This window comes from Mirounga angustirostris, unplaced genomic scaffold (assembly GCF_029215605.1).
Source record: "Mirounga angustirostris isolate CCGP_5_RB_7025 unplaced genomic scaffold, mMirAng1.0.hap1 SCAF_13, whole genome shotgun sequence".
In the NCBI taxonomy this organism is placed as follows: Eukaryota; Metazoa; Chordata; class Mammalia; order Carnivora; family Phocidae; genus Mirounga; species Mirounga angustirostris.
Window position 1 is genome coordinate 100,159,078 of NW_026991721.1, and position 14,827 is coordinate 100,173,904.

The window sequence follows — 14,827 nt, forward strand, 5'->3', positions numbered from 1 at the left end:
GAAATTTAAAGGAAATACACATGCTTTCTTTGAATTAGACCTTTAGGGTGAAAATGGCTGTACTGTATACAAATAAATACAAATATCCAAAGAGTATATAAGAGCATATACAAGTATAAAAGAGACATGATTCCCAACTATCCCCTGGAATCAGCCACCACGGTGTCATAAAACAGGATATCTGAACCAGAAAGAGTATGCAGCACAATCATATTAAATATGTTATCTGAAAACGTTTCTGAATTGCCAATTTTTAAGTGAAGCAACCCAAATCTACAAAACCTAGAGACAAATACTTTAAAGTCATGAAAAAATTAGTCTTAAAAATATTAAAGACTATTTTGAGAATCTCCAATTCAGTATTTAATCTTCTATAATACGCTCTTACTCATCTATTCTAACTCTAACTCTATTCTGAATCTGGTGAGGAAAGGAGGTTCTGGCTAATCATTTCTGTCTTGTTTCCACGAGATTATTAATAATGCATCATTCATATGCACTTACTATTATGCCAAGTGCTATATATACATTATCCCTAAAACCAAGCTTTTTCTCCATTTAATGGGAAGGAATCACTGCTGTGGCAGAGATACTTTACAAGATGGCAGCAACAATATCTCCCATCCCCCACGCTCTTGTGCAATGTGACCTTGCCATCAAGAGGGGGAACTGTGTCAATTACACATGAGACCTTTAATTGGCCTGGCAGCTTCCACATTCTGCCTCTTGGAAACCAGCTGCCACATTAGAAGAGATCATCAAGAGACTGCTATGCTGTGACAAGCTCAAGCCACCAGAAGGGGCCCTGGAGGATGAGTGGGCATGTAGCAAGAGACTCCAAGGACCACTGAAACATCAGATATGCAAGTGAAGACACCATCTTGGAAGTAGATCCTCTCGGTCCAGCTACCAAAACCAATGCCATGATGATCAGGCACAAACTGTCCAGCCAAATCCTTCCTGACTTCCTGACCTACATAATCATGAGCAAAATTAAAAAGGCTGTTTTTAAGCCACTGAACCTTGGGATTGTTTGTTACACAGCAACAGATAACCACAACATTTTCTCATGGACCCCTGGCCTCTGGAAGAGTCTTAGATCTGAGGAATATTTAAAGAAATCCTAGTTGAGCTAAGGTTGCCAAAGTATAAAGACAGGGCAACTGAGGCCCAGAAAATTTAAGTGGCTGTCCAGGGTAGCAGAGTTTATCAATCACATCGTCTTAGGCAACCAGAGGAAGAGGACTACAACACTGTCTTGGCTGCGCAGCCATTCTCCTACTTATGCTTTCAAGCTGCTTGACCAGAGCATAAACAATGAAGTAAATGGAGAACAAGGCTTCACGACTAGAAAGAAAGATGACCAATAATAGATATAGTGTATTTCAGTTCATCAAGGCCCTGTTTCTAATGTATCTGAACCTCCAGAAGTGAATAATGACTTTCCCCAAATTAGGGTGTCTTTATTGGCCAGGAGAGTACACTCTGCTCTACGTGGTGTCAGGGGAAGGGCTGTGGAGGATCCCCAGACTCAGCTGGCTATGGAGGCAGCTGCAGCTGATGGAGTCAGTGTAAGAGGTGTGAAGAAGCAGAAACAGACTGGTGACTGAACTCTGTTCTTAACAGTTCCTTCAAAGGTTGACAAAAAGCACTTTGCACCATCTCCTCAAAAGAGCTACAGAATGAAAGACAACTCAAATCCTGAATTTAAGAGTAGCAAATTTCAAGTTGTCCCATTCAACAGTCTGGACGCACACTCCTCAATATAAAGATCCTATAAACACGGGGCTGCATGAAGAGGCCAGTGCTTTGTGGCATCACTTCTGCACAGAGGAAGAACACATTCCACCTTACTCAAAAGTCCCGCATTCCCTATGCTGTCAGTGCCCCTTCTAACACAACCCTTTCCACCAGACTCTGGAAATCCTTTTCATTGAAAACATAACCCACCGTATTTATAAAACATTCCACATCAAGCTTTTCATTGCAATCAGGCTCTTCTCTGAGGACAATGCTTCCCCCACAGTGTCATCCAGGAAAATCCATGTGTTCTCCCACACCCTCTGCATCTTCACCATGGATATTCCATAGGCACTCAAATTCAATATGCTCCTAATTGGATTTATCCAACTTCCCCCATGCTAAACTTGTTATTTTGTATCTTTGCTTCATTTGATTGTCTGCCCATTCATGCTAGGAATACAGAAGTTATCTTTGACTTCTCTTTGCCCCTCACCTCCAACCCACAAACAGTGACAAATTACTAGATTTCCCCTCACCTATATTTTTAAAGCTTATGCTGCTTTCCATTCTACCACACCCCCAGTGTAGACATTCAACAGTGGCCTAACTGGCTCAATTCCAACCCAGTCCCCTCAAATTCAGACTCCCTGGCAGTCAGAAATCTCCCTCTGAAATACAGTTTCCTCATTGTTTAAATTCTTCAATGGCCACTCTGCCTAGAGGATGAAGCCCAAGCTCCTTAACACTGTGAACTAGATCCTCTATTATCAAATCCCATTTCTTTAGTCTAGGATTACACCTCTTACTTCCTCACTCTGTGGACTGTAGCTGCATGCCTTTGCCAAAGCCGTCCCCTCCTGTCTGGGTGCTCACTACCTCTCCATCCTCTCCCAAACTTCCCTTATCATCTCCCATCACTGTTCAGATAGTCCGGGTGTCCTGGATGCTAGAAAGCCATTCCTGACCTTGCCCTTCATCTTTCACACTCACAGATTAGATTCCCTGCCCCTATTTCTGAGAGACCTGGATAACTTCCATCACTGTGTCTCTAGTCCCTTACACAATACTCATTACTAATGTAGTCCAAAGAAACGATGATTTACTCGTTCTTTGTTTCTTGAGCACCAAACATGAAGCCTGGCATTGTAGTAGATGCTTAAGAAATTTTCAATGAATGGATTATTAAATTATTATATGGACTGAAGTCTCAGGGGATCAGTCTATACCAAAATATATCAGTAATCTATTGTTGTATAACAATATTTCAACCAATGGCTCAAAACAATACACATTTGTTGTCTTACAGTTTCTCTGGGTTAGGAATCCAAGCACAGCTTGGCTGGGTCTTCTGCCCCAGGGTTTCACAAGGCAGCCATTAAGATGTTGGCCAGGGCTGTGGTCTCATCTGAGGCTTGACTGGAACAGGATCTGCTTTCAAGCTTATGTGGTTGTTGGCAGCATTCATGTTCTTGTGGACTGTTGGACCAAGGGCCTCATTGGGCTGACAGCTGGGGGTCACTCTCAGTCCTTCCATATGGGCCTTTTCAACATGGCCAGAAAGGGAGAGAGTCTCTTAGGAAGACAGACATTATCATCCTATGTAATGTAATTGTAGAAGCCATGTCCCATCCCCTTTGCTGTATTAAATTGATTAGAAACAAGTCACAGCTCCCACCTGCACCTAAGGGGTTGGGGGGTTACACAAGGGCATGAAAGCCAGGTGGTGGGAATCCCAGGGGCCATCTTGGAGTCTGTCTGCCACACAAAGATACAGTTTTGAGAGAAGTCACCAGAAAGGCTGTGTAGCTAAAACAGCCAGGAGAGGACTGAGAATAGCAAGAGTATGTTAAATATATTAAAAAGGAGTATGCTTATGTGTGAAACTTACCACACAATCTTAAATACATTTTTTTCTTTTTGTGAAAATTACTTTTAGGTTACTAGAGAATTCTACAATTAATAAAAAAAAAATTCTGTAAAGCATAGCTCAGGGTTTGGGGGCAAATGTTAAATTTAAAACATTGACCATTTTCTACTTGTACATTACTTTAGCATCATTATTTTTGTAACTGGCTCTTTAGATCAGTGAGAATCTTCTTAAATCATTTATTTTTCATCCATTTTAAAGGGTGTTTGGGGCTCAGAATGCAGAGCTTTATTTAATATACCTCAATAACTTATAGCCAACAATACATAAGGGAAATGTCAACCTCATAAAAACTAAAATCTGAAAAGTGAGAAATGTTCAAATTTTCCTCAGAGAAAGAGAAATTTATGAAAATAAGGCAAGTCAAGGAAGTATATTAAAACATTTCAAAATATAAAGAATGTGCTTAATGCATCAGCAATTCTTTGATGTGTCCCTATGGACTATGCCACATCCATAACAGACCTGGCAGCCTGTGACTAAGTTATGACCAGGCTAGTTGTTCTTCAGACAAATCAGCACTGAATGTGGCCAGTGACACAGCAGTCACTTCAGGGCAAAGCTGTGTCTCAAGGCCTTCCTGTACTCTCCCTTCAAAGGGCTTCAATCCTTTTTATAAATGTTCTGTTTTCCTTCAGAGTGGCTCTCGGCTCTCTCTGACTCAGGGTTAATCACAACCACATGAAGAAGGCCCCAAATGCCGCTAAAGTAACATGACAAATGAGGGGGAAAGAAAAAAAAAAAAGCTTTTGACTTTCCACCAAAACATAAAGCTATTAGCAATCATCTGCCAAGATGTGGGGAGCAGGTCGACCTGCCCCCCCAAAAGCCAAAGAGGTCAAGTTCTCCACAGTGAACAGGGCCTCTCAGACCTCCCCTTAGTTCTGTGCTAAGAGAATAAGGAGAGAATTTTCCAGCAAACTTTTAAGCCTCTATGTAATTTCTGAGGTATAGCCATTATCTACAGTTACATTTTCAGGGTTTACCCAATGAAACTCAACAGTACTCTGGGGATTGCCCTGGGAAAGTATCCTTCCTCAAGGGCAGGACCAGCCTGGAGAGGGTACGACCAAAGCCTCGGTAAGGGTATACAATGCAGCAGAGGGGACCTTTTTTTTTTTTTCACGTAGGCTGCTCGTTTATTAGCGCTGGTGATGCAACGTAACGGTTTCCAGTGAAGATGCTGAGCTGTGTGGATCTGGCAGAGCAAGGTGAGGCTCAGATGGGTGAGTGGTGCGCTCCTCTATTTCTTCCACTCGTTCTTGTCGTAGTCCCACTTGGCTGAGAAGCCCTGAATCGGGCTGACCTTCATGTTGAGCATCCTCTTGGTCTGCTTGGCCACCCAATCCTCTTCAAAGGTGTGCGGGATGGGGCCGTACACATAGTGCTTCTCCCAAATCAGAATGAGAGCAGTGAAGCTGAGGAAGAACATGGCGGTGCCCACAACCGTCTTCTATTCATTCATGCTCCTGTTCACTTCAGCAAAGCTTTCGTTGAACTTCATGTGGTACAACTCAACTTTTTCATCAATGGAGAGACTGCTCCAGGGAGTCTTCTCCTCTTTCAAGGCCTTCTGGCTAGCAGAGAGGTTCTTGACGTGGGCCACATTGGGCAGGGGATAGTCACGCGGGTCAACGTAACTCAGGAGAGCATAGTCTTCACTCTTCACGACGCTTCCATGTGCTCGTACACACACTGAGGTGGAAAACTGCTCGCTTGCCAATTAGGCTAAACACTCTCATAGCCAACATTCTGCCGATGCCCGCCGCGACTGCCCTCTGTGCCCTGGCTGCCTGCAACCGGATGGAGGGGACTTTTATATGAAGCCCACAAAACCACCAGCACTGGTGCTGGACTGTTTGATGCTGAGCTCCAATTAAGTATCAGGAATTTAAAAAAGAGCACGGGACAAAGGTTTTAGGATCAGAACAATCATCACTTACTAGCAGGGTGGGTTGTTTCATTTCTCTGAACCTCCACTTTCTCCCCGGGAAATTGCCTATTTCCTAGACTGGTAGCCTGAGGCCAGGTTCACACATCTCTGAGCATATCTGGCTGGTGAACTTAGGGGAGGGCAGTCTGTCAGATATCTATGTGTGAGAGATTAGGGGGCTTTCAGCAACCGAGCTGATCTAAATGCAGGAGAGGGCCAGGGTCAGTGAGTAGAGGCTGCACAGATCCATCCACAGCCTGGACATCTGGGCTTGGGCCTGCTCCCAGGGAAGAGAAGGCCATCATGGAAAAAGCAAAGGAGCTTTTTCACTGGAGGGCTCTGGGCACGACATGGGGGCGTAAGAAAGCTGCTCTGGTATCTCCAAAGCAAAGTATGACAAGGAACCTGAGAAAGGAGCAAACATCCCCCTTGTGTGGAACAATATGGCCTTATTGTAATATAGGCTCCAAGGAACACAGAATATTTGGTACCCGGGGGAGGCATTCAACCAAACTCGGCACATAGTAATTGAGCACCAATCTTCTGTCACATATACAGAGACCGCACCTGAGGCAGAAGGCACCAGAGGCCAAGACAGAGGCGCAGAGTTGGACTCAAAGCAAGTGCAGGTGGAGCGACAGGAGAGGAGATAACCCCCCAGGGACCCTCAAGTACTTGAGGGGAATTCCACTATGAGTAAGAGCAAAGAGCATACGGGTGGGGACGAGAGTCACTAAGACCACAACTGAGTATGACCCTCACTGCTATAATGCAAGCAGGCAGGCTAGGGAGAGCTGGGTTAAAAGTTTGAAAAATGTTTTATAAAGCCAGATCGCACAAAATTCTCTTTAAAGCAAACCAGGAGAAAGGGAAGATATTCCTTCAATGACTATGCAGCAAGAAACTGCTTCTATCATCAGACCAAGCTAAAACATGCTCATTAAATTTCCCTTTGGTGACAGGTTGTGGTTCTTTCCCGCGTATCCACTCAGGGCTTCCTCATCCACCCAGAACCCATGCAAACCCTGCCTCTCTCGGGTAGGGAAGGGGGATGCGCAAGGCATCTGTTCAGATTAGGCACGAGATGGAAAATCAAGTCACATTTCATAAAAACCAACTCCTGAGAAATAGCAAATCTGCTCCCCGCAGCTCACGTGTTCTTCAAACTCCATTTTAATGACCAGGGTTGCAAAGGAAAAGTCCTTGTCTACTTCTCCTTCAAGCAGGGCTGAAGTTCAGGTTTTCTTCCATCTGAAATTGCTTTATTGACTTGACTTGCAGCAATTCCCTTAGGTAGGTATCACCCGCAGATGCAATTCAGCTAAGGACTGGATTCGATTACTGCCAGGTAAACAACTTACTACCCACACAGACTCTGTCCCAAATAAAATCCCCACGTTATTGAATTGAATACTTCTCTATGAAGGGACGCTGAAAGACCCTCTTGCCAGAAGGTGCACCTGGATGCCGTGTTGAAAGTTGCCTGGTTCATGGAGCTGCATGGACATTGCACCTGGAAAGCCTGTGAAGTGTAGGGTAGCAGGCAAGCTTGGCCCTTGACGCTGCATTACAATGACCTTGCAGGAGGACAATCATACTACACACCACGATGTAACGTGCCTCAAGACTCTTTATACCTCCGGACCTCGCCATTCCATTTGTAGGAATTTGTACCGAGAATGCAGTGACTGTAGGAAAGTTCGATGGTGTTCACTGCAATGTTGGCGATGGGGTGATAAAACATAAGTAAACCAGTGTTCAGCGATAGCAACTGCTTAAATAAACTGGCCAAATATTCTACAGGTACGTTCAGACATTGACAAAAATACAACAGAGAGTATATACTAACAAGGAGGAATGGGTCCTCTGTAATGAGCAAAGCAAACAATGAAATAGTTTGTGCCATCATATAAAAACTTTAGGTTAGGGGCGCCTGGGTGGCTCAGTTGTTGAGCGTCTGCCTTCGGCTCAGGTCATGATCCCAGGGTCCTGGGACTGAGCCCTGCATCGGGCTCCTTGCTCAGCAGGGAGCCTGCTTCTCCCTCTGCCTGCCATTCTCCCTGCTTGTGCTCTCTCTCTCTGACAAATAAATAAATAAAATCTTTAAAAAAACAAAAAACTTTAGGTTATAAAACATACGCATTTGTACACAGAAAAAAGACCCAAAGGATAGATAACACAATGTTAATAGTATTTATTTTTAGGTGGTTGTTTAATGGGTAATTTCCATTCTCCTCTTTTTTTTTTTTTTAAGTAGGCTCCATGCCCAGAGTGGAGCCCAACATGGGGCATGAACTCACAACCCTGAGATCAAGACCTGAGTGGAGATCAAGAGTCAGACGCCCAAAAGACTGAGCAACCCAGGGGCCCCTCCATTCTCCTCTTCTGATGTCTGAGTTGGTAAATTTTCAACAATAAGCACAAATTACTTTTTTTTTTTTTTAATCTTTTTTTTAAATGTTTTATTTATTTATTCATGAGAGTCAGAGAGAGAGAGAGAGAGGCAGAGGCAGAGGGAGAAGCAGGCTCCCCGCCTAGCAGGGAGCCCGATGCGGGACTCGATCCCAGGACCCTGGGATCATGACCTGAGCCGAAGGCAGATGCTTAACCATCTGAGCCACCCAGGCGCCCAGCACAAATTACTTTTTTAATGTTAAAAATGAAGTATTTGGTTAAAGTCAGGATTAGAAAAGAAGTGGAGGTAATAATCTCGCCCACTGTTTCACGATACATACAGTGAGGCTGTGTAGCTCAGGAAGCTGTCCTGGGGAAAAGGGAATTCTACCACCAATAAGGGAGAAGATTTTCCTAAATCGCTATTCACATGAACAGTATCTCTAAATTAAATTTGTAATTTAATGAATTACGAACTTATCAAAATCATCTCTAAGTTATTATGAAATGAGAGCCCCTCCAGAGGTGTAGTTCTTCAGGTTTTCTGGGTCACTTAAACGACTCTAGAAATATCTAATGAATGCCATCCATGCAATTCCTGGAAAAATGCACCTGGGCTCTAATAAACAGAAATCATGCCTGTTGGTTTAGGGAATCACAGGGACCCAAAACCGGTCTGTGGGTCCCTCACAATAGCGTGCTTTACGCTGTGCATTGTGACATGAAAACATGACATGACATAGAAAATGAGGGAACAAAGAAGAATAAAATAAGATAACATGAAATATATCTCACATATATGATAGGTCAGTAATATTTTGTGAAATTTTTGTCTTGTGAAATTATTTGTAATATCTGGATAAATATAAAGAATATTTAATGATATAAATCACTTGTGTGTGAGTGTGTGTGTTTTATTGATCGTGATATAAAATATATTTATCACCACGGGTTGGGGTTAAACAGCATGAAAGTGACTACCCTAGGAGCCCATTACTCCAGGTTAAAAAAATATCCTGCACTAGAAGGGAAAACAGCATCAGGGTGATTTAACCAAGCGTCTAACCATACTTTTCAGAGCAAAGAGGGGAAAGAGTGGAGTTTCTTAAATCTCTTATTAAAAATGATCTATTACTATTTAGAAAAAATAGGAGCTAAAAATTTGGGTCAGGACCTGAGCAAGTAGCTTTGGATTCTGATCTGGTCCGCATCCCATGAACACATAAATGCTTTGTTTAAATTATGATTTATTTACTACATTCACCTCTTTACTACTTTGATTCTGCGAAAGCAAATCACATCCAGCTTCAGGGAAGCTCCTTTTTTCTCTCAGGCATTCATTCATTCTCTGTCTCATTCATTCCCCACCGCCCCAATCCGCCCCACAGTTCCCTCAGAACAAAGCAATGGCTAGAAATGGAAAAATTCCACAGACTCGATTGAATCTGAGACACCCACACCAGCCACAAGGAGACAGATGTCTGCTTCGGACTATCTCCAGCTCACGTCAAATGCCTGAATCACATGGATCTTCCAGCAGGATGGTAATTTTGACACCTGTTTTGGCAGAGCCAGTGAATGGCCTGTCAATGCCCCTTGCCAATAGGACAGACACATAGCTCTTTAGTTTTATGTTAAGTGATCGTAACTCTCTTAGTTCTGGCTTAGGGTAGTGCAGAGAAAGGCAGAAACTGGTGCCAGGTGGGGGGCCCTCAGTTAGATCCCTGCTCTTTTCCATGCTGTCTTGAATTCAGAGCTTCAGCACCCAGGCCACCACCATCTGTGGCAGGACAGCCCATGGAAACAAAAGCTGAGGCCAAGTTCACCTTCAGCGCTTTCAGCCCTCCCGTTCCCATCTCTGGTAGGCCTCCAAAGGGTATCTGGGAGAGGGAACATCATCCTGCATGAAATAAGTAGAACTCGGGGCATCACAAAGAGACACAGATAATTATTACTAACTCGTCACGTGTAAGGAGCGCTCTGCAAGGTACCTGAAGGCACATTACTTAGGCTACCATCTGGCCCTGGCCTGGGAGTTTCAAAGGCATTTCCAAATAAAGGAAAGGAATTTTCAGGGAAGAAATTATCTACTGTCAGTAAGGATCAGGCCCCAAATGAATCACATTTTGAGGTGACGGTCAGGGAGCTGATCCTGCGATCTTTTGTTTTTTAATTGAGGTAAAATTCATATAATGCAAAATTAACCATTTTAAAGTGTACAACTCAGTGGCATTGACTACAACATTGTGCAACCAACCACCAGCTCTATCAAGTTCCAAAACATCCGCATCACCCCAAAAGTAAACCCCAGTTACTCCCTATATCACAAGACCAAAAACAGATCCGAAGCTGTGAGGTCTGCTCTCCAAGGGTCTAAGCTGAGTGCAGGGTGAGGGCAGGAACTCCCTCATACTCCCCCATTGCTGTATCCTCAGCTCCAGAACAACACCTCACTCCCAGGAAAGGCTTAGTAAATATTTGCTGAAGGAATGTTGAATGATCGAGAACCAAACGGAATAGCAGACAACCTGACCTCCTTTGAAGCCAGTGAACTACTCACCCTCTCATGCCCACTGCTGACACTGAGCCAGGCCATCAGTCTGGAATCCAGAGATCTGGAGGGGGCTGGCACTTGGGTAAGCGTTAATAGGACAAGACTTGAGAATGAGGTTTACTGAGCACTTTCTAAGTGACAGAAGCCTTACATTATCCCATTAATCCCCCATGAGGACACCTGAAGCTTAGCCACGCAACTTGTGTGAGGTCCTGAGCTGGTCAGTGTCAGAGCTTCGGTGGGCAGCTGGGTACTACAGCCCAAAGCCCTTGCCTCTTGATACGGCCATTTTACAGATGAAGAGACTAAGGCTCAGAGCACAGTCCTTTGCCAGTTCTGCAAAAGAGGTGGGAAGCCTGGGAATCGGAGAACCTAGAAGGCTCAGGATAGTTCAGTGGCAGGATGGGCGGGAGAGCTGCCAAAGGGACGGGTGACTTTGCATCTGATTCCAAAAGAGAGAGTCCTCGTTCTTCCGTGATTCGGTCACAGGCCAGTTTCCATTTCCTGGTGACCAGGGCAAGACCCCATGCGGTGGGCCAGGAGACCTTACTGGAAGGCAAACCTCATCTCCAAGGGATGCCCAAAACCACTTACGCAAGGTGGTGAAGGAGTTTCAAATCACTTTCTAACCACTCAGACGCCCAATGTTTCAAAAGCTTTCACTGTTTCTGTCAAGAAGAATATTCTCGGAACAGATGACAATGCTGATCCACACAAATGGTGTTTTTTCCCTCCTCGACTTTTTAGAGTTCTAAGTTTTGTCTCTTTTCCTTGGGGAAAGCAGAGGGCAGAGTAGTCGGTGTCTGATGGTTTCAGGCTCCGCAAGAACTGTCTGAGGCAGACACTGCTACGAGGCCCACTTTCAGACCGGGAACCTGAAACCCAGCCAGGTGTCCCCGCGGGCAGCTTGCACCTGGGAGGGCAGGAGCTGTGAGGATCCGTACACATGAGCACTAGGAGAAGGAGGGTACGGACTTCGAGGGATGCCAAGAACGATTCGGAATCATTTACACCATCACAGAGTGAATGCGACAGGAAATAGTTCTGTGACAACACTTACAATTGAATTCTCACCTCCCATCTGGCGTGGCCTGGAAGTAGAGATCCGCGGCTTGCTCAGTAAAGCCCAAGACATTATTAATACCCCTTTTCTCAGGTTATCATCTTAAGTTATTTGTGAAGATTTTAAGTGTCATTTTATTTTATTTTTAAGTGTCATTTTACTCTTCCTAATGATTTTATTACACATAGGATGAGGAAGTCCTCAAGTAAAAAAAGCATTCTATGAAATAAATAACAGAATCTAATGGAAAAATAGGATTCACTTTGCTTGTCTGTTATTATTCAGGAAAAAAAACAAGTGGCACAGTAAAAACAGTCAGCTCCTGTATTACGAGCATTGCAGGGACCCATGTGTCCCAGTATAAGGACCGGGAGTAGAAAGTCACAAATCTCTCAAGTGCCCAGGCTGCTGCCCACCTCGGACACACAGAAACCTAATGAATACAGAACTTAAAAGATGAACTTTAATAGCCCGTATCTGTCCATGTCTATGAACTGTTCTCTGTCGGTCCATCTATTCGTCCATCCGTCCGTCTATCGATCCATCCATCATCTGCTACACTGCTACCACAAAACATTCAAGACTGTGGACGAAACCTGCCCGGCCAGGTATCTTTGGCCCTCCTGTTCATCGATGGCCGTGAAAGCAAAGTTGACAGTCATGTGTCACTTTTAAGCAGGCTACAGGCTCCACTGGTGTCCTGGCCATGCCAGCCTGGGCTGAGGGGGCAACACAGCACAAGAGTGTAGAGTGCGGGCTCTGGGGTCTGGCTGCCTGTGTTCAAAGCCCAGCCTCCTCTCCTCCCAGCTCCGCGCTCCTAAGCAAGCTACCTGACCTCTCAGCTCCTCCCTTCGTTCTGTGGTGGAACAAGGTGATGTTAATACCAACCTCCCAGAACAGGATTAAATAAATCAAGTAAGTGAGGTGTTCAAACAGTTCCTGGCACTTTCTGAGCACTCAGTAGTGTTACCACTCTGTCTCCTGCAGATCATTTTCTGTCTGGTCCTTTAACAGCAATCAAATTAGTATGGACTAATGCGTGCTATTCTGATAAATAGTAATCAAACGGTGCTAGCTCCTCCACGTTACTTTCCCCAAACGCCATTAGAAGGATGGAGTAAGTCTTTAGAAACATACCACAATTCATCTTTTTTTTTCATAATTCACCCCCAACTTTGCAGTTTCTCTATTCATCTTACCGCAGGGCTTTAAATGACAGAACTTGTAACATTCCCAAAGCTAATAGGCAGATAATGTAACATAGTTAAAAAGCCAGTTTAAAAAGAGAAACTCTTTTATTCAAAGAAAAATTTCCTTGAGTTGAGCCACTCCACTCACCTCAAAGAGAAAAGCATATTTTTATAACACGCCGGCCTATTTTAGCAGAGAGGATGAAATAAAATAAAGGAATTTATCCAGTCTGAATCCATCATCGGGGGGAAAAGAAGAAATATTATTTCTCTCATTTGAATTCATTTGTGATATATTTTTGTAGCAAGAGGTATAAATAATGCATGATGGCATTTCAGAACCTCAGATTAATGCTCCAGTGTGTTCTATTCCCTTCCGCTCTGTAGTCACAATGTGTGTGACCCTGCACGGTAAGCAGTGAGGGTGGCGCCCAGGGGACTGTTTTCCAGGGGGAAGTGGGAAGGGAGCTGTCTCCCCCAGGGCCCGCCTGTGTCTGAGTGCACTTCCTTCCTCCCTACGCTACTCCTTCCCCAGGAGGAGCTCCCTCACCTGCCCAGCTGCTGAGGCTGGGTTGTGACCCACTGGGCCATCCCCACGAGAGGCTGGCATGGCTCACCCTGGAAAACGGCCACCTTGCCCCCTGCCTGGGAAAGTGAGGACAGCAGAGGGAAGGGCCCAAGGCTGGTTTGCCTACCGGAAGGGGGAAATGAGCTTCCTCCCAGCTGCTTTTTCGTCTTAAAGACTTAAAAAATGCACAAATTGTGATCTCCCTCATGCTAACATGCGCCCCCTTATTTCACACATATTTAAAGAATACATGAAAGCTTGAGACATTTTCCCTCAGAAACGTACCACCCTGCTAGTCTCTAGAAATAAAAAAAGGAAAAAGCTTACGAACGTGTTTTGTTGCTGCGCTCTCCAATCAAGTTTTACAGCCCGTGTGTGTGTGTGCGCGTGTGTGTGGTGAAAATTGGCAAAGAAAAGTACAGCACAATGAAACAACTAAAAACAAATTAGTTTCTTATCTTCCCTCAAAAGTGAAATAAAGGTCCATCTTGGTGTGTGACCATGTCCTCAAGAGGTTTCCTGTCCAAAGTTGTTCAGACAATAGTCTCCTAAGGAAGAGCGTGAAAAAGAGCGGATAGAAAGAAAGGAACCAGAGAAAGTATTCTCCTTGCCTGGAATTTGGAGGAGAAAGCGATTCAGACTTGGTGGATCCCTAATTGATCCAGCAAAGCCTTAATTCATTTGGTTAAATAGATTTTATTGACCTTGGCTAAATAGTATAATGAAAATACCACTAAAAATAGTGATGTTCAATAAACCTGCTGTGAAGTATTAAAACATGACAAGTACTCAAAACCATCTAGATCCCATTTAAATTCACACAACTGCTTGCAGATCACCCGTGAGGTGCAGGGCATGGTGCCAGGCACGGGGTGTGTATGGGGGGTTGCAAGCTGCGCCCCACGACGTGTACCCTGCAGGTGGTGAGGGAGACAGGCCATGAACACAAGGCATATACTACAAGACACAAAGCTGAACGTGCCCATGGTGGCAGTGGACTCGGAATGTTTGTTAATCGCTGGAGGGATCAGAGAAGCCTTCTTTAAAAAGGTGGTATTCCAAATCCACCCTCGATGAACAGTGGGGTTTCAACAGGCACAGAGAGGGGAGGAGACAGCATGAAGCACAAGAGTGAGTGGTCTTGGTTGGTGGCGCACAAGCAGATCATGCCTCTGTTTCAGACCCTTCATGGCGCCCAGGGGATGAATTCAAAAGCCTGAGTGAAGCTTCCCCTTTAACCGCTCCTCCCAGTCTCACCTCCTGCTGTTCCCCATTTCCCACCTGGGGAGACAGGACCTGCAGTTCCCCAAGGGCCTGTTCCATGTCCATCCTCAAGTTTCAGTCTACACACTGCTCCTCCCGTGCCATCCCCCACTCCCTGACTCACCCTGGCTGCTCAAGGTCTTCAGCGCCAGCTTGCTCATAACCCAGGGGAGCTGGTCTACTCTCCTCATG

General features: G+C 44.7%; 1 protein-coding gene and 1 pseudogene across 10 annotated transcripts in view; both read right to left on the reverse strand.

The window, feature by feature from the left end:
• NCAM1 (neural cell adhesion molecule 1) overlaps positions 1 to 14,827 on the reverse strand; it is a 300,452-nt gene that overhangs the window by 202,857 nt on the left and 82,768 nt on the right. The window lies entirely within an intron of this gene.
• On the reverse strand, positions 4,780 to 5,446 carry LOC123857802 (cytochrome c oxidase subunit 4 isoform 1, mitochondrial-like; annotated as a pseudogene).